Source organism: Equus przewalskii, chromosome 17, assembly GCF_037783145.1.
Source record: "Equus przewalskii isolate Varuska chromosome 17, EquPr2, whole genome shotgun sequence".
NCBI lineage: Eukaryota > Metazoa > Chordata > Mammalia > Perissodactyla > Equidae > Equus > Equus przewalskii.
Genome location: NC_091847.1, coordinates 27,123,212 through 27,149,111, shown reverse-complemented (window position 1 = coordinate 27,149,111; position 25,900 = coordinate 27,123,212). Strand labels below are relative to the sequence as shown.

Sequence of the window (25,900 nt, the reverse complement as noted above, 5' to 3'; positions counted from 1 at the left end):
GGCGGTAGGTCATGCAATGAAATTGGTTGTTATGTGCCAATAGGCTTAGCATACATGTCATTGAGTTGAACATATTCTCATCATGTTTTGCCCCAAGAATCTTTGCCTAATATTGAAACAGTCCGTGGAATCACTATCAGTCATCCTAGAACAAAAAAGCTAATTACTGCACATCACCCTCACGTGTGAAATATGCTCTCTGTTGGGTCAAATAGACCCTTTTCTTTGAGAGCATCTTCAATTGCTGGAAAATAGAAATGCAGATGCTATTAACATTTTTCCTGAATTTCACATAAGATTTCGGAAAACCACTTTTCCACCCTATATTTAGTTGTTGAAATAACCAACCTATCCAATCCACGGTAGATGTGCTATAGTGCCACGTTCATTTAACTCACTCAAACAGCACTAGATACCGGGAGTAGAGATAGAGTTTGTGTCCCTGCCATCAAGAATCAAATAGATCATTTGAGATAAGTGATGTAACAGTGTCCTTTGGCCTGCATCATCATCTTATGTCTGTTTGTTTAATATTCTATTTTTGATAGATGTCAATCAGGGAGTAGTTTTTAGTAGCATGACGGTACAATCTTTACAAGTCAAGTTTTTTTGTTTTTGGGTTTTGGGGGTATTTTTGGAGGGGTTTTTTGGTGAGGAAGAGAGGCCCTGAGCTAACATCTGTTGCCAATCTTCCTCCTTTTTTTTTCCTTTTCTCCCCAAAGCCCCAGTACATAGTTGTATATCCTAGTTGTAAGTCATTCTAGTTCCTCTATGTGGGACGCTGCCAAAGCATGGCTTGATGAGCGATGCTAGGTCCCCACCCAGGATCAAAAGCAGTGAACCCTGGGCTTCCGAAGCAAAGCACATGAACTTAACCACTCAGCCACAGGGCCGGACCCTCATCTTATGTTTTTAAAGAATTTAAAATGTCTGCAAGCCTGAACACTAGACACAATTGAGACCTGACATTATGCGTGGAGAAATAGAAAAGTCCACCTGCTCCCTCTGCAATGGGATTTTCAATATTCTATAAAAAGTAGGTTGTCTCACTTCACCATGGTGTCATCTTCCTAGAGGAACTTGGGAGAAAAACAAGACTCGATAGCTGAAATAAACCACTTTATTTAGAAATTTAAAAGCCAGCATCTAAAATTGCTGGTCATCCATGGTCCCTATTAGCAGAGAGAGGAGCAGGAACGCCCACGGTAGCAGGAAAGATACAGAGGACTTGGATTCTGAAAGGAAGGTGACCGCTGAGAGGATGAGAATGGAGAAAAGAGACAAATACGGAGTCTGAAAGAGAAGTGAGTAGAGACTGAAGCAGGAGAGCAGAGGAAGCAAGAAAGGAAGAGCAAAAGGAGAAGAGAAATTGAAGAGTGGGTGGGAGGAAGAACAAGTGAGAAGAGTATTAAACTAAAGCACATATGCCTAAACCCATAAAATTAACATAGTGAAAATAATCCACTGCTTCCCTATTGGGAGAACAAGGGGTTGGATCAAGTTGCAGGGCTTCGTGCATGAGACAGCCAAGTACCAATTGTGGTAGGCAGCCTCTAAAATGGCTCCTGCCTCCCAATATTCATGTGCTTGTGTAATCCCCTCCCACTGAGTCTGGGCTGGACCTAGTGACTCACTTCTAACCAAGAGAACACAGTAAAAATGATGGGCTGTCACTTCCAAGATTAAGTTACAAAAAAGCTCTAGCTTCCACTTTGTCTTTTCTTGCTCTCTCTCACTTCCTCGCTCTGAGGGACATGAGTTGCCATATTGTGAACTGCCCTGTGGGAAAGGCCATGTGACAAGGAACTGAGGGAGGCCTCTGGACAACAGCTAGTGAGGAAACGGGGCCCTCAGTCCAATAGCTCCCCAGGAACTGAATCCTGCCAACAACTACCCAAGGGAGCTTAGAAGCTAATCCTCCCTCAACCAGGCCATTAAATGAGACCACGACCCCGGCCGACACCATAACTGTAGCTTTGAGAAGTCTGAGACAGAAGCGCTGAAGCAACCTTCAGCTCTTGACCCACAGAAAGTGTGAGATAATAAATGTTTGTTGTTTTGAATTGCTGTTTTAGGACAATTTGTTACATATCAATCGATAACTAATATATACATTTAATATGAATTTGACCACTTCGCCCAAGATTAACTCTAGGTTATTGGGTGAACCACTAAGATTAGTAATTAACTAATAGATTTAATAACAGAATTATGAAAGCCCAACTATGATAAACACCAGAAAGTACTTTAAATTAATCGGCAAATCTTACTCAGGTTTCACACAGACAACTATAGGCCAGGTACTTACGAACTGTGAGAAAATGGCCAAATCATTTAAGCTCTCTGAGATTCAGTCATCACCTGTAGAAAGTGGGGCTAATAATTATCCCTACCTGTCATGCCTCTCCTGAGACTGAGTCGAGGTCATGTACCTGAAACTCCTTTGGAAACTCTAAAGCTGGTCACAATGTCACTTCTTAGGAGACCTCTGCAGTCCCACTCACGGGATTTCTCGGGGTTAATAACATTTTAAATATTTGCAACTCCTTTAAAAGTATTTCCTCTTTTTTATGAGGCAAAAGATAATATCTCTATGCTTCTTAAGTTTTGCCACATCTGAAAACCTCTTAAGTTTTCCTTCTGTTTTTCCAAATCTAAGACTTTATTCTATCAATGTCTGTCTTAAAACTGGTCGTTTCTAACATATTGAAGATTTAGTTAACTCATTCTAAGACTTTTCTTTATTTTAAAGGTGTACGTTTTAGGTGAGTTTCCTTAGAAACAGAGACTGACAAAGGAATTCTTTTTCAAGTGATTTTTCGGAGGAGTGTTTGAAGGGGAAGGAGAGGGAAGAAAGAGGGGGTGGATGCTACGCAAGAATGCGGGCTCAGCTGGAGACTAGCTTCACTGGATCCCACGGAGACGCTCTGGAGCACAGATTGCACCACAGCCTTAGGTCCATGTTGAGGCCAAGCGGCTGGCCTTTGCAAGCTTCCCCCCTTCCCAGTCAGCCATGGTCAGGGGGCAATTCTCCAGAGAAGGAGGCGGCTGTGAGTTTACCAGTTGCACTCAAAGCAGCTGGGGGGAGTATGTACCAGCCACTGAAGGGGATCTAGGCAGGGTACCAACAGCATCTACTACAGAGTATATATAGCATGTTTTCTCATGGTATTTTATCATCATTCCTGCAAACAGGTCTTGATATGCTAATCAGTTGCAGCATTTGATCCCTTCTCTATCAGCTGTGTCAAATGAGCCAGCAGAAAGAGTAGCAGTGTCGAAAAATAAAGATTTGTCTCTAATCAGAGTTGTAAAACTTAATTCAAGTCAGATAACAAAAGAAAGGAGGTCACGGGGAGACTCATTTTCCCGTAAAGTATAACCATTAAGCAACACATATAAGAGGTACTTAAGCAATGCTGAGGTGAGGAGACACCTGCGAGGAAATGGTTACCCAATAAGCCCAAGTGGGAGAAGGCTCCGGGGGAGATGAATGAGAGGAGAATGGGGAGAGTATTGAGAAGTTCTGAACTCAGGTCCCCAAGTTAAGCAAAGGCAAACAAAGTCCAAGCCAGTGCCCAAGAGGGAAGGGGAGAGAAGGGAAGGAATGATGATTTCAAAGACAAGAATATATCTAAACAGTTTAGAATCATAGGCGTGTCCTACCTACCTGTCCTGACAAAGCACAACTCTGATTTTCTTGTCAAGCTTTTCTCTGTTGCTCAAATCTGACATGCTCACTATTTTCCTTATAAATTGTTTACATTTGAGAAGTTCAATCATGAAACAGAAGATGGCAAAACTTCTGTTTATCCAATGGTTATTACTCACACTTCAACTGAAGCTTCCTGAAATATTTTTGCTCTTGGTTGCATTTTTGGGGGGTATTTGTCAGAAAATGTATTTTGACATCAGTTGCCTAGAAGAAATTCTGAAGCTTCAGAATGCATAAGAGGCTTTATAGAGGAACTCAAAAGGAAAAGTGGACTCTGGGGTTTATACAGCATATAGGACTCCCAGTCTTCCCCCCTCCTAGCATGGATGTATGATTATTGCCAACCTTCATTTGTGTTTCTGACGTTAATTAATTTTGACTTTTTTAGTATATCTGAAAAAAGATTGGAGATTCTCATGAATAAAGCACTACAGTGGCAATCCTATTGCAACCAGAATTCCAAGTCTCTTTCCATCATTCTCAAACATAGGTTACCATTTTTTAAAACTATTTCAGCTAGATAATGTTTATGTATGATAAAACTAAAACATAAACGTGGGTTTAAGGTGATTGCCCAGCTTGCTTTATATAACGAAATATCTACTGGTTTTCCAACTGATATTGAAACAGCATGTTAGTTCTGTTCTGACAGTATATAAAGATATTGGCTTTCCTGGACACATAAGCAGAGTCTTTTTTATGAGCTCATAAAGGCTAGACTTAGGAATATTTAAGTAGTGGGTAATTCATAGAATAATATCTTTAGTCATTCAGCTAACATAGAGGGCAACCACAATTTATTCTTCTTAGATCTCTTCCTCTCATTTTTTATATTCTTAGGAGGTGAAAGGTATTTAGCAAAGACCTAAATACATTTTTTTATTATTATTGAACTATCAAAGATGTGCTCTCTTGTGGGACTCCCTTCCCTTCCTCACTCTGTATATGTTAACACACTTCAGAGACAATGGTGAAATGAACCCAAAATGCCAACTTACTATTTGCATTATAAATGGAGGCACAAAAGCATATTTTAAAACTTTTGGTTGATCTGGCATATCAAAGATTTCTTTCTAAGCTACTTCAGTGACTGCATTGAAGTAAACTGAAAGCAATAGCTTAAAAGTGGCAAAAAAATAAAAAATAAAAAAACCCAGCATATTTCCATGGAAATCTTCAGTTTACTCTCTGAAGCCCTCCTTCTGAATTACTTCTCTTTCTTACCGTCTTCTCTATTTGCACGACTGAACAAGGAAGAAATCTGAAGTTTTCTGAATTCAAGTGTTAAGCTAGTTCTCACTGGAATGCAATCCATTTTCTTTGCCTTGTCAAATTTGTGCTCAAATTCCCAGAAAATAACCTAACTCTCAGTTTTACTCTATTGAACTAATTACCAATACTGCAGCTTTGACTCTATCCATACATTTTGCAGTGCCTGACATTTTCCTCTGCTTCATAAAGTGCCCAACAAAATTATGTCATTAGAGTGTCTACTTGAGAGTCAATATAAATGAGTCCAATGAAATTTAAACAAGAAGTTTCCATGTCTTAACAATTGCTACTGCTTTCTTAAGTTCCCCTTTGACCTTCATAGATCTGTGGTTTGTTTTCTGTTTTCCAAATGGAGCCTAGGGCCTTCCTAAGAATCACGGAAAAGTTGAAATGGGCTGTAGACAAGTGGTGTTTCAATTTTACTAAATACCCACTGAACAAGGTGGAGTCTTCCATGGGCTCCTGCAAACTAAGCCAATCAAAGGCCCTGGGAAGAGATGAAGATTGCCATGTGGTATTGGCAGTGCCTGTGGAAGGATTTGGACTTCTTTTTAGCATTATCTTGGGGAAGTTGAGATGTCAGGGCGGAGGACTCTTCATAGCCTCGGAGGATTGAGAAACGTGAAATGCTCACAGAATATGAAATCTTATTACCAGAACATGAGGGGAAAAGCAAAGTACTTTACTCACCAAATTCTTAGAAGTAAAATACACACTATTACCAAATTTGTCTGTACAATAACGTATCTCTAAAATGAAACGTTATGCCCATATCTGACTACTTGTCATTTCCAAATATTATTTTAACTCTGTCCTCTTTAGACAAAATATCCTATCTGCCTCTCTTTTTACATGTGAAAGTATTTAGACTAAATTAGTACAATATCTGACGTACGTCCACCTACACTATCAAGCTCCTACAAAACTATCTCAAATTTTGCTTTTTTTCACACTTTATCATACTTTATACTGATAGGAAAATAATTCATATGGGTATAGGTTATTAGTCTCTCTGTTCTGATTTTTGTTGAAAGTAGCAAATCTTCCTGGATATGAAAAGTTGAGGACCTAGAACACTTTATAATTCCGACAATTATTTAAGTGTTAACCTTTGGAGATACATCAAACTGGCCCCAAGCTTCTGAATGTCTGCCCCACCACACTCCCTGGCTACCATCAAAAAAAAAGAGAAAACAAAACAAAAAGGAAAAAATAACAAGCTGTTGCCACAGATTCAGTAAAATAATATTAAGATTAAATTTGGGGGCCGGCCCCGTGGCCAAGTGGTTTAGTTCGTGTGTTCCGTTGCGGCAGCCCAGGGTTTCACAAGTTCAGATCCTGGGCGCGGACATGGCACGGGTCATCAGGCCACGTTGAGGCAGCGTTCCACATGGGACAACCAGAGGCACTCACAACTAGAATATACAACTATGTAGTGGGGGGCTTTGGGGAGAATAAGGAAAAAAAAAAAAGATTGGCAACACATGTTAGCGCAGGTGCCAATCTTTAAAAAGAAAAAAGATTAAATTTGGATAACATTGATGGAGGAGATGCTAGCATTGCCACTGAATAATATGGAGCTTATTAGACCCAAGGTACATCTGCCGCTAATTAAGTTAAAGAATATAATATGTAACTGTTTCAGCTTCACAACAAAATTCATTTCTTTAGGGTGGTTAGATACTTGATTTGGGTTTGAAAGGCTATTGTCTATTCTTGAACTATAATGCAACATTTCCCTCCCAGTTAAGCCTAGAATACTTACAGTTATCTGTCAAAGTATTTCAGCATTGTTTTTAACAAATCAGACCTTTGGAAAGACATCCATGTGTCACTAACTTTGGTGTCACACCTCGCTAACCTCAAGCCACAATCTCAACTTCAACTGTGAATCCTGTGTGCATTTGTTCACTGTCTATCAACCAATTCGCCCACCTTTCCAAAGTGCAGCTTCATAAAAATCATACAAATTGGTATTTTCTTGGGGCTGCACAAAGCTTCGAATTATATTTGGCAATGACTCATTCTAGAGGAAAACTTTAGTAACGTTCTATTATTGCCACATATTCCTGTGCCCGTGTTAGAAACACCTCAGTATCTTTTCCTTTCTGCCACCACCTCCTACCTACTTCCTCCGAAATTATGAGAGCCAAGGCCGCATTACAATGACCTTTGCCATGTCTCACTAAGACTTTTCACCGATGTTGCCACTAAGTCTTCCCGAAAACACACCTCCCTTAAGTTGTCCATCTAAACATCTTGGGGGAGGTCTGCTCAACCGTAACAAGGAAACAAAGAAAAATTTGCAATAATGCAAAGGAAGCCAGAACCATTACATTTGGACAACCCAGTTCTAGTTTCAACCCCAGTTGGCACTTCTGTAAATTGTCCATCCCACAGAGGTTGTAAACTATGTTGAATACTGGAGGACTTCCTGCTGGCCCTTAAGAAATAATTATTATAAGAAATAATAATAAGACTTTAACAATACTACTAAGATTTGTTTGGTTAGTTCAATAGACTTTGGGAAAAAAAGAAAAAATAAATAGAAGTTCTTGACACTTAAAAAGCAAACAATAAGAAGCACAGTAAACCTTTGACTTGTCAGGGAAATGAGGTCTCCTAGGAATTATCTCTGTATTGTTAGGATAAGAAATTAACAAATATAAAAAGTTGCCTCAAACTGGCATTTTATTTAATCTTTTCACTACTCTAAGACTGAGGCATTGTCAAACACCAAGACATATTTATAAAAAGAATTTAAAATATTTATTTTCCTTTTGAGGAGAATTTATCAGACTGCCTAATGAGTATAGTTTAAAAATTTATTTAGTATAATTTCTTAAGATTCCATATAAATCAGAAGTCAAAAATGTCAGTGATAAATCTTTATATCTAAACAAACTTGTTTAGCAAATACAGAGCTATTGGAAAATAACTACGAAATTTTATATAATTAAACATGATAGAAAAAAAAATTTCGTAGAAAAAGATCTACTCTTGGCCATCACTCCACCCAGGAAAAAAACAAATGTTATAGGTGGAGACATTTAATTGGATAAATACAGACAAGTGCTAAATCCCATGAAATACAAGATCAGTCTGGTTCTTAATGATCAACATTTTATGGTTCATTTCTAACACTGTCTGCAATAATCCTGGATTTCATTTAATCTCTACCATGGTACTAAAAATTTCAGAAAGCAGTAAAATCTAAGACAGTCCATGTTGCAAGAGCGGCTGCCTTCAGCATGCCTGATAAAAACGACAGCCCCTCCCTCATGTCAGGTTCAGATACACCAGAGCGGGTGCTCCTGTCATTCTGATGCATGCCTTTCTTCTCATATTCACAGTAAAAGTTTAGTGTGCTCTTTGACTGCAGAAGTTCCTTCCTGAGCACAAGTGTGTCTTATCTGTTGAGAAATTCTGACACCAGGTAGATAGTTGTTTATGTCAAAAGCACCTCTCTTAGGCAGATAACTGAGTGTTTTAAGAACCTAGATAGAGGAGCAAGTTCTCTGTGCAAATATACAAAACCCTGCGAATATAGATGGTTTTTTCCTGGGAAGACTATTATGAATTTCTATGATGGACATTTCTACATAGAACCCAGTCTCCAACAATTGCCCACCCCCATCTAACCTCTGTACGGTTTGCCTCTGCTCAATTTCTACAATCTAGTCAAGAAAAGACTATAAGACCGATCAATACTCCCTAGACACTTCTTACTTTCTCCCACCTCTCTCTCACACAACGGCCATGCTACCAGAAAAATACAAACGAGGCAGTTTTCCTTTGCTCTTTCCCTGCATCTCTGCCAGGATTGAAAGTTAGCCTGTGCTGCCTACCTACCCACCCAAAATCAACCTGCTGTGCTGTGCCAGCTCGCCACCACTCTGTTCCTGCTCCTGAAAAGAGGTCAATCAGATAAATAAAGTAGGTTCGTGTGTTAACTCATTCCTGATCTTTCCTTCCAGGTAACTAAATATCTTATCCAAATGTAAACGTACAAGTCGCCCAATAAGACTTCAATCACCCATTTGTTATTTCTTAAACACTAAATATGTGCTGGGCACACTGCTGAGGTTGTGAAGATGGATAAGAGAATTCTTACCATCTAGGTGCTCATAGTTCAGTGAAGTCAGCAGATACAAGCAGGGCGGTAAATGGAGTGATGGGAATATGTACAGTACGTCCTGGGAAAACACAGGGGAAAAGTCAAGGTCACATAGCTTTATGAAAGAGAATAGAAGTAGGGGTAATTCTAAACACCAAATAATACAGGAATCGCAAGCTCTGGACTGCACTAACGGGCTAACATTTTGATTTACTCATGTACTGAATGCTTAGGAGCCAACTCAAACAAGACGCTGTACGCAAGCACTTTCAGTTCTACCTACTAAATCTGTTTCTCATTGTCCCCTTTTCTCCAAACGCACGGCTTCAGTTCAGGCCCTCATCGTCGGGCACCTGGACAATGCCATCACCATTCCCTGGATACTTCTAATTGGTCTCCCAGCCTCCACACTGTTAGCATATTGAGTTTGCTCAAACACAAATCCCTACCTACCTGGTGGTTTGGGGTAAGGGTCTATGACAGACATTCTAAAGAAGTGACTCCTGACATGGTATAAAAATGGTAAGTAAAGAAAAGCAAGAAGGGCATTCCAGAGGAAGGACGAGCCTGAGAAAAATCATGAAGATAGGACAAAGTGTGGTGTGAGAGGGGAAAATCTAAAGTTCTAGCATTTGCATAAGGATAGACTGATTTGAATGATCTCAAACAAATGGAAGAGATATTTTTAGTCAAGCGAGTATTGTGAGGACATTTATTCAGGCTTCCTAAAGCAGCAACTTCCCTTTTTTTGAGAATGAGACCAGTCCTAACTGCAGAATTTCTCTTCCACTCACACAGACTCCTCCAAAGTATGTTCTTCCTCTCCTTTAGCATCCAATGTACCTGGAGACCTTTCCCTGACTTAAACTACTCCATCCATCTTCTCAGATTTAATTCATTCACATAATTCTTTACGGCTATTTTGATATCATTCTCAATTATTACCTTGTCTCCCCGCAGCACGTTAGAGGCAGGAGACTTGAATGCTATTTCTTTCTCTTCCCCCTTTCAGGACATTTTAGAATTCTGTAAATGCTGTTAATTTGTCATCTGACTTAGCATTTCATAAACAGAAGCAGACAATTATTTTTTCATAATTGTTTCTCAGGCAATACTTTCAGACAGATATCAGCAAAGTAATTCACAACAGGAGTGAAGTGTCCGAGGCCATTAGATAAGAAATAGTAATAAAACTGGCTACCACCTGAGAAAGCCTACAGGTGCCTTGCATCAGGCACAGACAATGCACCTTGCATTGTCTCATTTAATCTTCACAATAACATCATAGCATCAGTATTATTACCCCTATTTTATAGATGAGAAAACTGAAGCTCACAGAGATTAATTTGCTCAAGTTTTTCAGCATTCGATAAACAAATATTTATAGGCACTCTCAATTTGTAGCCCAGCAAAGAAGTCAGGTACGAAAACATCCACACAAATGAGTGTGAAATTGTGCGTTTGGGAGGTTTTAACCTGGCCAAGAAAGTTAGAGAAAGTCTTACTACAGAAGAGAGCTAAAAGTGGCGGGGAACTAATCATGGGGGAAAGGAGGAAAGATTCCTTCCAGTGTTCAGAAAGTCAGGATTCAAACCTACATCCATCTGACTTAAAAGCTCACCATCCAAATATTTTTAAATCCATGAATTCAAAATAATACAGTTTAAACAAACACAGCTGTCATTAGTCCTCTTTGAAGAATGCCAGAAAATAAGCTGAAACTAGTAAATAAATAAGGGTTAAATCCAGTATTTATCCTGAGTTCCGTATGCAAATAATACTGAACATATAATTCGTAATAAAATAAAGGAGACTTCTCTTAAAAGAAATTTTTCAGCTACCAGGTTAAAAAGGAATTATATTAATAGAATTAATACATTGCATCCTATAATGAATTAGTATATTACAACCTATAATGAATAATCAATAATGTCTACTAATATGACAAAAAGGGAGGCAAGGAGACATTATCTGCCTCCTAATAGAAATACACTACACATCTACGAAGTAGAATTGCCAAAAAAAAAAACCCTGAATCTAATCATGCCCTTACCAGTTCACAGGAAACAGAAGAGACTGACGGACGAACAAGTCAAAAGATAACACAGAAATTTAATCATTAAAATCAGAAAATGCACAGGAAAAATGACCCAGTTTCCTGACCAAATAGATGTTAAGGAGAAAAAAAAAAGAAAGAAAGATAGAAGACACCTGTAGATTAAAAGAGACTTCATATCACCAATAGTTATCTATGGACCTTATTAGGATCCAGATTCAAACAAATTGTAAAAATATATACGTGAGACAATCGGAGAAATACGATCCCTGACTTCAACTGAATAATATTAAGGAGTTTTTGTTAAATTTTTACGTGTTAATAATATTGCAATAGCCTTTTAAAATAAAAAGAGTCCTTAACTTTTAGAAATATTTACAGATTATGTGAGGGATTTAACTCAAAATACTCTTATTAGAACAAGATTAAGTGAAGATACAGATGAAACAAGATTGGCCAAGAATTGATTGTTGAATCTTAATGGGAATATGAAGATTCATTATACTTGTCATTATATTTTTTATATGTTTGAAACATATAAATTTCAATGCTAAATTTCGTGTAATTTATTAATATAATATATGTAATATCATAATAATAAATCTTTAAATCTTTTCTCTTTCCCTTGCTCCTCTCTGCCTCCTTCTGCGAGGGTTCTTGGTCTTTTGTCAAGTCTAGCGTTCTGTTTTAAAGACTCAATTAAAAAACAACCATCCAAGGATTTTATCCATCAGAAAAAGGGATTATCTGAGCCACAGGGCTATCTGTGCTTTAATTATTATCCTCTCTCTTTCTGGACAATGTAGTTCTTAACTAAAATGTAGTTTGGCCAACTCTGAAATATGCCAGGAGAAGATACATATTTTTCAGTCTTGACTTTAGGCAGCCTAAAAAGTGCACACCCTTCAAAACTATTTAGATTACACCCTGTCACACCTCTTCCTCATTTTTCAACTTCACTTTTTACCATCCTGCATTTTGACATCATGGACATTTACAATTATCAGCAAGGACACAGTCTTTCTCCATAGTTACTGTAAGTTTACTTAGTGTTTATATAGAAAAGTCCAGAGTCAGTGGCATGCAAACTCAAATGGGGCCTTAGCTTTCTGTGAGTCCAGCCCCCCCAACACCCAGGGGTGGTAAGTTAGTCTCCGAAAAGTGAGGAGACTTGCCCAAAATACATACTGAAGGGAAGTGCCAGACTTGGGCACTCTAAAATGACAAACACAGCTTTCCTCTCCAATTCTCTACCTCTCAGAACAGAGGCTCACTCAGAACTATGATTTTATGATTTATTTTAGCCAATGTGTTCCCAAAACCTATAGTCCTAACCAACGTAGTTGAGCCTTTTAAGGCCCCCTCCTCTTGCCAGCTATTGTGATAGCATTGATAATAAGCAGCGTCAGGTTCCTTCTAGGGTAGAAGAGCTCAGAGGCTTGAAGGATGCTGAGCCACAATGGATGGCTCTGTGAGCAGTGCAAGATGGAAAAGGTTCCTCCCTGTCTGGAAGATGCCATGTGTGTTTCAGCCTACAGTGTTGAATGCTTCTTTTCTTTTGATCCTCTTTTAGTCCTTGCATAGGTTCCTTAACTTTATTTATAGTTTCAAAAAGCCTTGTGTAAAAAAAAATTAATAGTGCACATTTTAAACCCTCTCTTTCTCTCCCTTAACACTAAACAGACTCAAAACTGAATAAAATTAACATCCTTAATTAGTGCTCTGGCATTGGTCATTCCTGAGCTGAAGCAATTGGCTAAGTGACTGCTGAAAATAATGTTAAAATTTCTTCTGTGTTAATTTCCTTTCAATGCATTAAAATTCTTCCATTTCATTCTATAAGTTTTATAGTTTTCCAAGAAAGCCATACCCAAGAATGACAAGTGAATTGCCCAAGATCTCAGAGGTGGCGAGGGCATTGCTGAGAGCTAGGCATCCAACTAACTGACCCCAAACCCATTCCTTCCACACAGCGCAAGAGAGAGGAAAGTACCATCTGTGTGTCTTTCAGAGCACAGAGGAAGAACAGTCCTCCCAGGAAAGGACCATCAGGACCTCAAAGCCATCTGCTCTCTAATTTTCCTTCAAGATCCTCCTGGGAAAAGGCCAAATGAGTTCTGGGCTCTTTAGAGAGAGCTGTAACATGGCTGTGGGAGAACAGCCTCGGCGTGAACCTGATATTGGGTGTGGGTAAATGGTTCATGACTCTGCTGTTTAGTGTACATGAGTCACCCAGAACACGGTGAGGCTCCAACATAAACCATGTCCTCAGGCCTCACCCTCAGCCCCTGCCACAGGCTTATTCACTCATGATGTGCTTGCCTGGCACCCAAAATTCCCAAATCATCCGTGAGTCAGAGCTCATTACGTGGAACACTTTAGACTTGCTGTCCTTATGTTTGGCCATTATTTTCTTAATCGAACTAAGGAAAGGAACATGGGGAGTCAGGGGGCCAAGCTGTTGCTTATCCAGTAAAGGATATGAAACAGGACTAAAGGCATCAAGAAAATGTTTCGAGTTGAACTTTTCCTAGAGGAGGTCAAAAACTCTGAAGCCAGACTGCTGAGTTCCAAACCCAGCCCAGCTCTGCCCCTTAGCATGTGTGTGATCTTGGACATGTTACCTCTGCCTCAGTTTCCTCATCAGTAAAATGACAGTAAAATTATATCGACCTTATAGGGCTTACTCTTGTTAAAATAATAACACCTAGAATATGTACATAAATAAGTACTGTTATTATTTGTCCTTCAGAATATCTTGGCTTAAAACCATCTACGTCATTGATATATAAATCGTGAAGTTTAACCCATTAACCCATTGCAACAGGATCATCCTGAAACTGAATTTGGATAGCTTTGTTAATTACAAGCTTGCTCAATATTTGATATCTGCAGTTGGAAAACAAAATAAGTTGGAAATTAGTAATCAATATAAACCTCAATGATATCTTCAGGGAGTTAAAATTATAATCTTTAACAGCTGATCTTTTCATGTAATTCTGTCTTAGAACTATGTCTAGGTATCTTTTCTTTAACTTTTAGGTTCAAGAGCTTATTTATCTTCTCGCTAAAGTTCAAAATATAATTTCTCACACAGGTTACTTACTATAATAAACTCTACAAGCTTTAAAATGACAGGTTGAAAGATACAATTTTTTAGAGTTATGAATTAATAGCCATATATGTCAAAGACTTTGAAAGTGCCAACTTTTTCATATTTATAGATATATTATTGAAATGATAAAAAATGAACTGCGGAAAGAGGAAAGAACTGAGAACCACATATAATGAATCAAACATACTTAACAAGACATGTACGGACACTTTGGTGAGCATCTCTTTTATTACGTTACATTAATCAAATACTGCTAAAGACATCCATCTGAGCAAAGTGTCACAATGATATTCTATAAAAATATTCTTTTGAAAAGAGTTCGTCCTGACAGCCATACCAACTATATTGTCTTAAGTGATTGTCAGACCCACATTTCTCAGAAATTAAGACAATTTATGTATATACCTCTTGAGCTCCCTTCTCCCTCTGCCCTCTCTCCCACCCCACCCCCACCGAAGCTGGCTTTTTAAAAGAAAATAATGAAATTCGAGAAAATGCATAAACTCTTATAAGGACTTATAAAAATCTGGGGGTAAATGATTTAATTTTTTTTAAAGCATGCTATCAATTCTTCTAGTTTTTAAGTTTTCACAAATTAGAATAGAAAATATTAGTTATTTAACAAAATAATTAATCTGACCTTAAGGTGATTTCTTTCCCCTTAAAACGGTGACAACTACCTGATATGCTGATAAACTACCTAAGTATTGCAATTTTATACATAATTGTTCATAATTGTATTTGGATTTCTCTAAGTTCTATTAGAGTTCTATTTTACGGAAAACTAAGTCTATCATTTAATATTCCTATTAATATTGAGATGAACACACATAAAAGCAAACAGAGGAGGAAGACAAGTAACATCTCGGGATCTACAGAATCAGACTATGTGAAAAGCATAGTAGAGTATTAAATCCTTTCAGTTATAGTCAGATATTTCAGAAAAAAATAATAGTGCATTAAAAAACACAATTTCTCTTGTCTTTAGATAACCCACGTAATTCAACTTATACATTTGGGTAATATTTATAGCTCTCTATGCCTATGATTTTATTTTGCCCTTTCTAAATTAAACTGGATCTTTAAACAATTTAGCTGATTTTTTTTTTTTTTACCGTGAGGAAAGAAACTTCAAAAAACTTTAGGACTGGAAGTTTATCTTAATTACTATGCAACTGAACAACCAAAATCTAAAAACTGGAAGCTAGTAGCTGAATGTGAGACTGATTTTGATATCTTTCTCTTAAAGAGAATCTATACACAAAATTGATGCCAGGTAGAAAAAGGATAGGCGTCCACAAACTGCTTAGTCAACTATATTTTAAAAAAACATTTGGAAAAAGGGCAAATAATGCCAATTGCACCTTTGCCCTCATATAGATCCAATTTTGTTTTTCAGTTGAGGATAAAGTTTTTAGTACTTAGTACTTTAGTGCTTTAGTACCCTCGCTCAAGAAACCCCACCTAACATATAAGCAAGTAATTTTTCAGTTTGACGTAAGATAGCTAGAAACCTCTCTTCTAAAAATAGAGTAAGGGATAGAAAGAAAATCGAACATGTAGACATGATGGTTTTTAAGATTGTGTTGAGACCACCTCCGAAATCTGGTTCCCTGACTACAAAACACCTAAGCAAGTTCTTTTTCTTCTAGTCCTTGGCACATTCAGAGTGACCAGCCACACGTTGCTATCACTCTCACACAAACCTAACAAATTCTATGTATGACTAATCTCTGTTAACCTTGATTTGCTAGATAATTTCTTACTTGTATGTAAAAGAACAACAATCTACCTTTTGAAAAAATAACTCTCATCATTTTGCCCAGTAGACCAAGTTCCAGAATGAAAGCAAGTTCTCTCTTCAGATTTTACATTGAAAAGATAAATTTATTTTACTCTAACTGCTGAACCTTTTTTGCGCTAGACATGTAATTGCATTAGTGTTCTACATGTTGGAACATGATTTTATTTGATACTGTTTAACTGAAAATTTTCTCAAGAAAGTTTCTTAATTTTCTTTAAATATTCTAGAAAAGCATAGAAGAGTTTGAACTCAAATAAATATAAAGTGTATTTATGATTTGAAGCTTAACCAGTGCAAAGTATGTATCTGGCTATTGCGTTCTACGACCACAATCTATTCATCTGTGTTACATGAAAGATTAATGAAAGGAATAATTTAATCATTTTTCTCTAATCCTGACCACAGTTCTACAAGATAAGTACTTCACTCTTATTTTACTGTGAGGACCTGGAAGCTTAGTTGGATGGAGTGGTTTGCCCAAGGTCACAATAATAGAAGTAGGCAGAGCCCAGATCAAATGAAATCCAGGCCTTTCCAGCTCCTAAAATGTGTTCTTTGGAGGCTACGAGACTGCTGGCCTGAGAGAAGTCAGTCAATTCCCCTTAATAATGACTCATTAGAACCAGTCTTCAGAGCTCAAAGAGGTTCTTCTCTAAAACTAAGCTTGAAAGAGCCCCACAGGATTGACCCAAGGAAGCCCTCTGCATTTAGGAAAAGCTCAAAACCAGGCAGACATTGTGTGGGGCAATTTCCTAAAACGTCCTTTTCCAAGTGTTTGGACATAACAATCACAAGAGAACTTTTAAAGCCAAGTAACACTTGCACGTGTAAGTCCACCTTTGTTTATTCTTCTTTACTAGTCTAACGAGATTGCAAAGAGAAAAGGTACCAAGTAGAAAAATGTAATTTAAAACAGAGATCATCAACTTACAGCCTGTGATCTGAAATCAGGCCACTGGTTTTGCTCCACTCACACAAAGATTTTAATTTTTTAAAATTAGTTTCAATGCTTTAAAAATGGGATCTTTTTCCATAAAATTTCAGATTTCTGGCTCCTCTGATGAATTTTGGAAATCTGGCCACCCTGTACCCATATTCTAGCAATTGGCTTGAGCGGAATGGACATTGCCCAAGCATAGGGAGGCCACAAACTTGTCCAGCTGGCCACCACTTCCTCCCTTCCCACCCTCCTCTCAATAGTATGTTCAATTACGTTACTCACATGGACCCCACAGGCATTTTCATTCGTGAACAGTGGCCTAAATCATTTATGGGTTCCTTTGAGAAGTGGTACAGCCTTGATTTTGCACAGGCTCCTTGCCCAGCTTTTCTTGCTTCAACACCATGCTTCTTCTCCATGAAGCTGGGGAAAGCTCATGAAAGAGAAAGAAGTTGTAACAGGGAAGTAAAACCTGGCTTTGAGTAATTCATGCTTCTTTTCAAACAAGCTGAGCTGCCATTACTCTCTCAATTCCAATTTTCTCGTGTAGAGGCTGAAACTAAGAAGGTTGGTTTGATTCCAAAACAGCAAAGAATTTCTCAATAGGCACCATCCCGCCCAGTAGGAGCAGCAGGCAGGTAAAGTAACCTGCCAATTCTCAGCGCCTCTTTGGAGTCGCTCAGGGAGGACCTGGGGGTAAAATAAGAAACAAATGGGGAAAGATTCTATTCAGAAAGAGATTCCCTGGTTGTGTCCCTCCCGTTTCCTCTGTTTGCATTCTTACAGCCCCCCATGACTTTCCCACTCATCCAGAGTTTTGAAACGGAGGGGAACACTCAGAAACAATTGGCATGTGATTTCAAGTCATTACCTGCCTGCCACTCTAATTGCAAGCCATTACCTGCCAGCAGCACACAGTTTTGTGTGGTTTATGAGACACAGGGAGGGTCTACTTAACTAGAAGGATCATTTTTCTCAGGCTAAGCAATGCCAGCATTGGCAGCCGTGTACCTAACAGTGTTACGTAATATTCAGCTGGCACACGTTCTGTAAGGATCATCCTTGAAGATGGGCACACGTGTATCTTGCATGGAAAAGGCCAAAGGGATATCCATCGTTTTCTGTCATTCATCACCATTTGCCTCAAATTTCTTTCTTTCTTTTTTATTTATTTATTTTTTTTTTTTTGAGGAAGATTAGCCCTGAGCTAACTACTGCCAGTCCTTCTCTTTTTGCTGAGGAAGACTGCCCCTGAGCTAACATCCATGACCATCTTCCTCTACTTTATACGTGGGATGCCTGCCACAGCACGGCGTGCCAAGCAGTGCCATGTCTCCACCCAGGATCCGAACCTGCGAACCCCAGGCTGCTGAGAGGCAGAATGTGCACCAAATTTCACATTGTTATGTACTAAGGGAAAAAAACCCACAAATCCCATTTCACAGTTTTTCCTACTGTAACGTCTCTTTGAAAACATACAAAATACAGAGTGAATATAACTCTAATACTTTAAAAGTGCATTTATAATAAATGAGGTTTTAGATTGCCGTCTATTATTACCTATCAATAAGATAAAGTTCTATTACCATCTTAATTGCCACTTCCAGAATGGGTGTTGCTAATGTCTGTAAATTATGCACATCTCTATTAAATGAAAGTCCACCAAAAATTGTCATTTTTAATCCATACTGTATTTATTTGTGACACAACGGATGATTAAAAATCTTAATGCTTTCCAGTTTCTTTTTAAATTGCAAAGAGCCCAGGTCTGCCACTTTCATTTTTAAGTTTAATTTTATTTTATTCTTCTCCAATCTTGGCTTAAGAAACACAGGAATTTACCAGCTTTTTACTGACGTAGTTAAAAATCCCATTATTTTACTCTTCTGTACCTCGGCAATGAACACATGACATACCAGGTATGTCACACATTGTGTTTGGCATGAACTTTGAGGATAATTTACAGGATTTTCCAAAATGACACTTCTTTTTTATTCAGCAGATAGAACATAAAGACAGAACCCTTTTCTGACTGCAAATATAGCAATTATACCAAGTTATGCTTTGACACTGTTACCACAGGCAAGTGGCCAAAGAGCATCCACAATCAAAATATCTAAGCAAGTTAACAAGCTCCCTTTACTCTCTACAGAGCGGGAGAAGAAAGGGAATCCAACCCCTGAGAGATGTTAAAATGAAGGAGAAAAAAGGCTGTTGGTGTTTGTTAAAGAAAATGGTGTCAGTGTCTTGGGCTGATCAAGGTGTAGGATCTGAGGCCCTGACAGATGCCCAGGCCTACATTTGACAGGAAGCCTTTTTCCAGGTCAGATCTGCTTGATGATCTCAACTAATGAATGGCTCTGGTCCGCCAGCCCTGGCGTTGGAACTCCACCTTGCTTTCGGGCTTTGGTCATCCTGGTCTGCCCTCCCTCTGGCCTCCCCTCTCCCTCACCCCTTGCAAGGCTGCATTTTCCCTCCTCTTTTTTCAGCTCCATTTTATAAAATATCACCACATTTACCTCACAAAAGACATCGAAACTAATTAAGTAAACTCCAAAGAACTATTACAAATCATTTTGCTTCAGCCAGAGATATCAGCTTTAATTAGGTGATCATTGTTGATGGGGTACAAAAACAAGAGCTATCTCCTGTTTGAAAAGGTTCAGGCCCTATAGAGACCCAGCCTTCCCACTATGACACAAATAATAATTGAGCATTTCTTTAAAAAAAAAAAAAGACAGGCATGAAAAGAGTTTTCTGTTAGAGACAAAAGCTTTCAACTAAGGTTTGTTTTCTCTTTTTGCCAGGTGATTTAAAAACAAAAAGAAACCCCACACCATCTACAAAGAAATTGCTAGAACCTGCATTGATATTACCATGGCACAGAATATAAAGTGGTTCTAACAAGCATAATTTTTGCAAGTGATTAATCAAAATCTATTTAGTCAGTCATCTTCAATGATTATCAACAGACTTGCTTAATAGTACAATGCAAAGAGTTTAATTTTCCCCAGGTTACCCATCAGATAACAGCGTTTCTTCAGCATATGAAACAAAAGGTTCAAGTTTAAAGTTAATACAGTAGTTAGGCAATCTGAATTGTAGTGTGGTAGATTTCCTGTTCATAAGGAAAGTGGAAGAAAAACTATGGACTCGAGTTGGCCCCACTTCAAGCACAGCATTGTGGATTAAAGCAAGCCCTGTTAATGTCATGCACTAGGAACGCATTATTTTGATATATTGGCAATAAATAATATAGGATGGGGTAATTATTTTTGAATCAATCTTTATCATGAATTAGTTGTCAAATTCCAATATACAGATATATCGGATCTTAAAAGAAGATGGTATTCTTTTCAAAGAAAAATAGTTTTCTCTTATTAAAATATTTATTGAATTAGAAGTTGAAAACGTGATGCCGTTTTTTTATTTTCATACTACAGACTTATGACAGCCAGACTTCTGATGACAGTGAAAATTTGTATAATTGTCTCCGTAACTTTTAGTCCTACACACACGCACACAAAAATACACACATCTAGAGATTATGAAGGAAAACAAATACATATTGGTCTCCACATGATACACTTTGGATCTCTTTTGTTTGTTCTGATGTTTGTGGTGTTGAGCAGCTCTGAATAATGGCTCTTTTATATGCTGCTGTTAAACAATTTTCCTGGAATTTTTATCAAACAAATGCATATAACTTTATATGACGAAATAGCCTTACAGCAAGTCTGCAACAGTCATACAAGTTAGCAAAAATGCCAATGCAATATTTCCCGAGTTTAAGTACACCTCGAAATTCCTTTCTTTGGCTCTTAAAATGTTGAAAGGAAAATAATTTTCTACGTTGGCATTTAAATGGTATCGTTCCGTGTGAAAAGAGTTACTGAGACATTTGTTGGAAGTCAACAAAAATAATTTGGACATATTTTGAACTTATTTTATCTGACTCCTCGACATTTAATTTGGTGTGAAAAACAGCAACGGTAGAAAACAGATGTTAAGGGGCCAAGCGTACAGCAGAGGTCAAAACAAACATAAAACACAGCTTCCATTTCTAAAAGAGGGGAAAAAAAAATGATTCCTCCAGCAACAGGTTCTATGTTAAACCTGCGTTTTTATTGTTCTGCTTGGGATATCTGTAGGCTGCACAATGCAATGCTGTCTGCCGTGGAGCAATACCTCTCAGCACTGGTAATTTAAGACTTTCTTCTCTGTAATACACTGAACCATCATAACCTGTCTCTTCCCATTTAGTTTAACCTACAACCACCACATACTGATTTGGCTGTGTGTGGCTTTTTCTATTGCCATTTATTACTCTGCTCGACTCCTGAAATTCTGTTTGCAATTTAAGGCCACAAATTAGAAGCGTAAGTCATCTGTTTCCTATAATCCCCCTGTCAGGACTGGAATCGCATTTGGAGCTCAGCACTGAGTCTGGGCCTGGGCCCTTACAGACTTTCTGATTGGCTGGACTCTCTAAAAGCTGCAGTGGAATAAATAAAATGCTCTGGAAAATAGCGCTTTTTACCAAAAAAGAGACAGAGAAAGAGATGAAAGAAAAGAAATCGGGTTTCAAAGATTTTCTTCTCCCTTACATAATTATCAAATCAGTTGTTACAATGGTAGGTTGTCCCCCCCCCACCCCCCAATAAATAGCAGAGCTGAATATTACTTCTTTAAGGACAAAATGCTAAGTATTTAAGACTCCATGTGGGAGAAAAGTGTAATCCTTCTTCAATCAGCTATGTATTTTTGCTGTGTGTGGAATATGTTTTATAAGTCCTGCCATGTTTCTTACAAAACATTTTTTTATATTGCAAATGTACTAATTAGCTGGGTATTTTTTAATAGTCATAGATCTTTTGCTGACCTAAAAATCTATGAAGTCCTAATCTGCTCATTCTACCAGGCTTTCCCTTTTAAAATATTTTGGCAAATTTCACTTAGTGAACTTTTCACTTAGTGGATTTTACAGAAAGATTTCAAGAAATCAAATACAAAATCAATTTATCTTTTTAAAAGACATTTATTCTCTTAATAACATAAGAATTTCAAAATCTGGGAATATGATTGTTTCTTCTTTCCTTGTTTCCTCTGTTCATTTTAATAGGTTTCCCACTATCCCTGCTGTGGCTTTACACTCTTAGCATTTCATATTTTAAAATATTTCCATGTTCTTTCCATTATGCTTTAAGTGTACAACATAGTAGATTACATATTAAAGACAGTAAGATACAAAATATACATGGAGAGAAATAGAGAATAAACACATCTAAAAACATATTCTGCGTTCTCAGTGCAATTGTGAACTGCCATTGGGCTTTACAAAATCATTAGTTAACCCGGATAAAATCCAACAGACTGACTCATGTTTATTAATATACTTATACTGGTTCTACCTGGGCCAAAAGGTTGGAAATAAACGGACCGATATTAGCTGAAGTGCCCCAAAGCAGAGTTTGTATTTCAAAAGAAAACAAAGTTCAGTGTGGAAAATTATATATGTGATGCAAGCTACATTTTAGCAAAATTTTTTTTTAAAAATTAAGTTAAAAAAATAATAGTGATGTTTAGAGACAAACGATTTTAAGAAAAAATAAAAGAATTTAAAGAAAAACAAAGGAATCATAATATTAAATCATTTTAAAGTTATGGGGTTATTTACAATACCACCTCTGGAAATGTTTTGTACTTCTGTAGCTTAAATTTGGTTCCTTTTTTTTTTTTTTAACATCAATTTTTGTAGGCTGTTGGTCTATGGTGTGGCCTGTAATCTCTGGTTGTTTAAAAGAAACAAAGGAGGAATACTCGCCAAGACGTTGAGGTTTCAAAACAAAACAAAACAAATAGCTACTGTACATGCGCACTCTGATTATTTTCTAGATTTTTTTCAACTATACTTTCTGTGTCGCGGATTTATTTAATAAACAAATGCATCTTCTGGGCCCGGAATACACAAATGCATGCTACTGTTAATTCATTTACAGAATGCGCTGTGATGGCCCCTGAGCAAAAGAGCAATCTTGTTATAATGAATGTGTACTATTCTTAATAAGCACACTGTAGCAACGACCCGCACTGCACACAAAAGCACACCCAAACCATTTGGTTTGTTCCCAGAGCTCGGACACCAGCACCACTATTAAATAGCTGTGCGCTGGGAGAGCAATCCAGTATTGGCATGCAAATGAGCGCACGAAGAGGCCAGATGCTGCTCTTTAGAAAGGGAAAGTGCCTCCGCTCAAATTTGGGGGGGAGAGAGAACCTGTGAATGTTACAGGCGTTGGGCAGCTCCGAGACTGTGCTCCATTATATTTCTGACAGGGGTGGAACTGCCGGTGGGATAAACCTGGGAAAGACGAATAGAACAGAACTTTTTGAAAACACGTGAGCATTCAGGCACTCCATATTTCCGTGGGTCCGCTAGAGGTTGCCCACCACGTTTTGGGGTTTTTTTTCCCCCTGTGCTTTTTAAGTTGAAGATATCATTATCCATAGGGAGTCAATGATTCTCAAAACCTTTATCATTTCCAATAATGTATTAGATTATTGAAAAGAACGTGGATTTTTTTCCCCCCAAACTAGCTCATCATGCATCATATCCATCTGTGTTTGGTGATTTTTTTATTTTGTGGTAGGCATATGACCCATTAGTTGCTTGCTTTATCTTGTCATAACATTTGACTGCCTGGGCATGGAGTAGGAGAGGCGGCCAGTACTCAAGAGACTGAAACTGGCCTTGCAACAACTTTGGTAGCCTGTATTCCAACCAGAATCAGAACATTGCTTTTTCTCTTGGCTCATTTTTCATTTCCTTTTCTTCTCAATGCTTAGGGAGTCATTGATTTATCTGATTTCTTGAAGATAGTTGGAGATGATAGGGATTGAAGTCATGGGTATGTGTTTTGAGAAAAGGAGTAATAAAAAAGAAACAGGAACGCCCATACATGGTAAAATTCACAAGGGAAGATAACAGGATGCCTCTGACAGAGCTAATTAAAATATATGTGTACTATGTCCCTTTTCTAATAATGGCATTGGAGACAGGACCTTCCCCTACCCTCATTATTAATCGTGTAATAACAATTTTACCATATATCTTATTCCTATAGACATTTATTGAATTCCTGCTATAGGCTGGATAGAGCACAAAGCTCTAAGAAGAGCTGTATGTCATGGGAAATAAAATGGCTCATGGAAGTGACCAAATGTACACACTAAATCTCCTGATCATGGGTTGTTAATATAAACCTCACAATAAGTAAATCTTCGATACTGACTTCAGTAAGAATAGAAATTGATATGAATATATCTAGTAGGATTATGTCCATTTTTTTCTTTGTTGATCTCAGCAGTGTCTCTAAATATCTGAGCAACCTTTTCCCACCAATCAATGGGTCCAATTTACCCATACATTTAAAAAATTTTCATTGAGCACTGTATTAGTTTCCTAAGGCTGCTGTAGCAATGTATCACAAATTGAGTGGCTTAAAACAACAGAAATGTATTCTCTCACAGTTCTGGAACCTAGAGGGAAAATCAATGTGTGGGCAGGGCCGTACTCCCTCTGACACCTCTGGGAGAAGATGCTTCCTTGTTGCTTCCAGCTTCTAAGAACCCCAGGCATTCCTTGGCATGTGGCAGCACAACTCCAGTCTTTGCCTCTGTCTTTACATGGCCATCTTCACTCTGTGTCTGTGTCTCTTCTCCTCTTTTTGTAAAGACACCAGTCATATTGGATTATGGTCCACCCTAATTCAGTATGACCTCATCTTAACTAATTACATCTACAAAGACCCTATTTCCAAATAAAGTAACACTCACAGGTGGGAGTGTTAGGGACTAAGAGTTCAACATCTTTTGGGGGAACACAATCCAACCTGGAACAAGCACTTACTAGGTACCAGGCACTTGTACTTGGGAATTTTATCATTTTTATCATGGGAAAATCCTGTGAAATCTGTTATGGAATTCACTATATAAACGTTGTTGCAGATATTCTTATTTCATCATACAGAGCCTCCTTATGAGAACTCGGGAGAAAATGCTCTCAAGACTCAGCATGAGGAATCATTGAGTTTCTTCAAATTGTCTTTTTAAATATTTTAGATGCTACCAGTCACGTAACTGATCATATTTCTCTCTGTCTCTGAATTGGCTGCCAGCAAGTTCAAAATCAAATTTGGACCCACCACAAATAAGTATATAATAACCTTACCAATGTATTTTATATAGTGAACTTTATTCCAGTTCTGTCTTACTTCTCTACATTTTATTTCCTTTTGCCATTTCCGTGTTTTTTATCTTGTCAATATATTATTGTAAATGGTGTTAAATGACTAATTCTGGAGTAAAGCAAGCTTCAAATAAATTTTAAAACTAATTAGGATAAACTCAAACATTTTATATATAAACATTTATAGAACAAACTCAAACATGTTTATTTCCTAAAACAAAAATAACTTAAAATACATTCCAAATGCCAACTCAGTTCTTCTCAATTACTGGGAATAATCAAATATTAATGATATGACATGGGACATTTATAAGCTACATTGAATCCTCATGTAGTACTGAAGCTTGAGGGAAATCTAGAAGTGATGAAGTTTCTGAAAACTCCTATACACCCTAAAATGAATGAAAAAAAGAAATCCGAGGAATTAACATGATCACTTGCTTCAGATATCCAAAGGCTATCAAACAGCAGAGGGAACAGACGTTGTATTCTCAGAGTAAAGATTAGTATCAATTGGTATAGAATATTACAGACAAACAGAAATAGTAGAAGGAATAACCCAAGATGATCAGCACTAGGAAAGGACATCCCATTCGTAACTCTCCATTATTAGAGATGTTCAAGCTACAGCAT

At 37.7% G+C, this 25,900-nt stretch overlaps 1 long non-coding RNA gene across 2 annotated transcripts in view; it reads right to left on the bottom strand.

Moving 5' to 3' along the window:
• The window catches only part of LOC103566234 (uncharacterized), a 57,152-nt gene extending 39,708 nt beyond the window's left edge, over window positions 1–17,444 (bottom strand). For both annotated transcript variants that reach the window (XR_548452.2, XR_011528733.1), the window contains exons 1-2: window positions 17,302–17,444; window positions 9,102–9,183 (exon numbers count right to left, since the gene is read on the bottom strand). This is a non-coding gene — a long non-coding RNA (uncharacterized lncRNA). The remainder of the gene's footprint in view (window positions 1–9,101; window positions 9,184–17,301) is intronic.
• Between the last annotated feature and the right edge of the window lie 8,456 nt (window positions 17,445–25,900).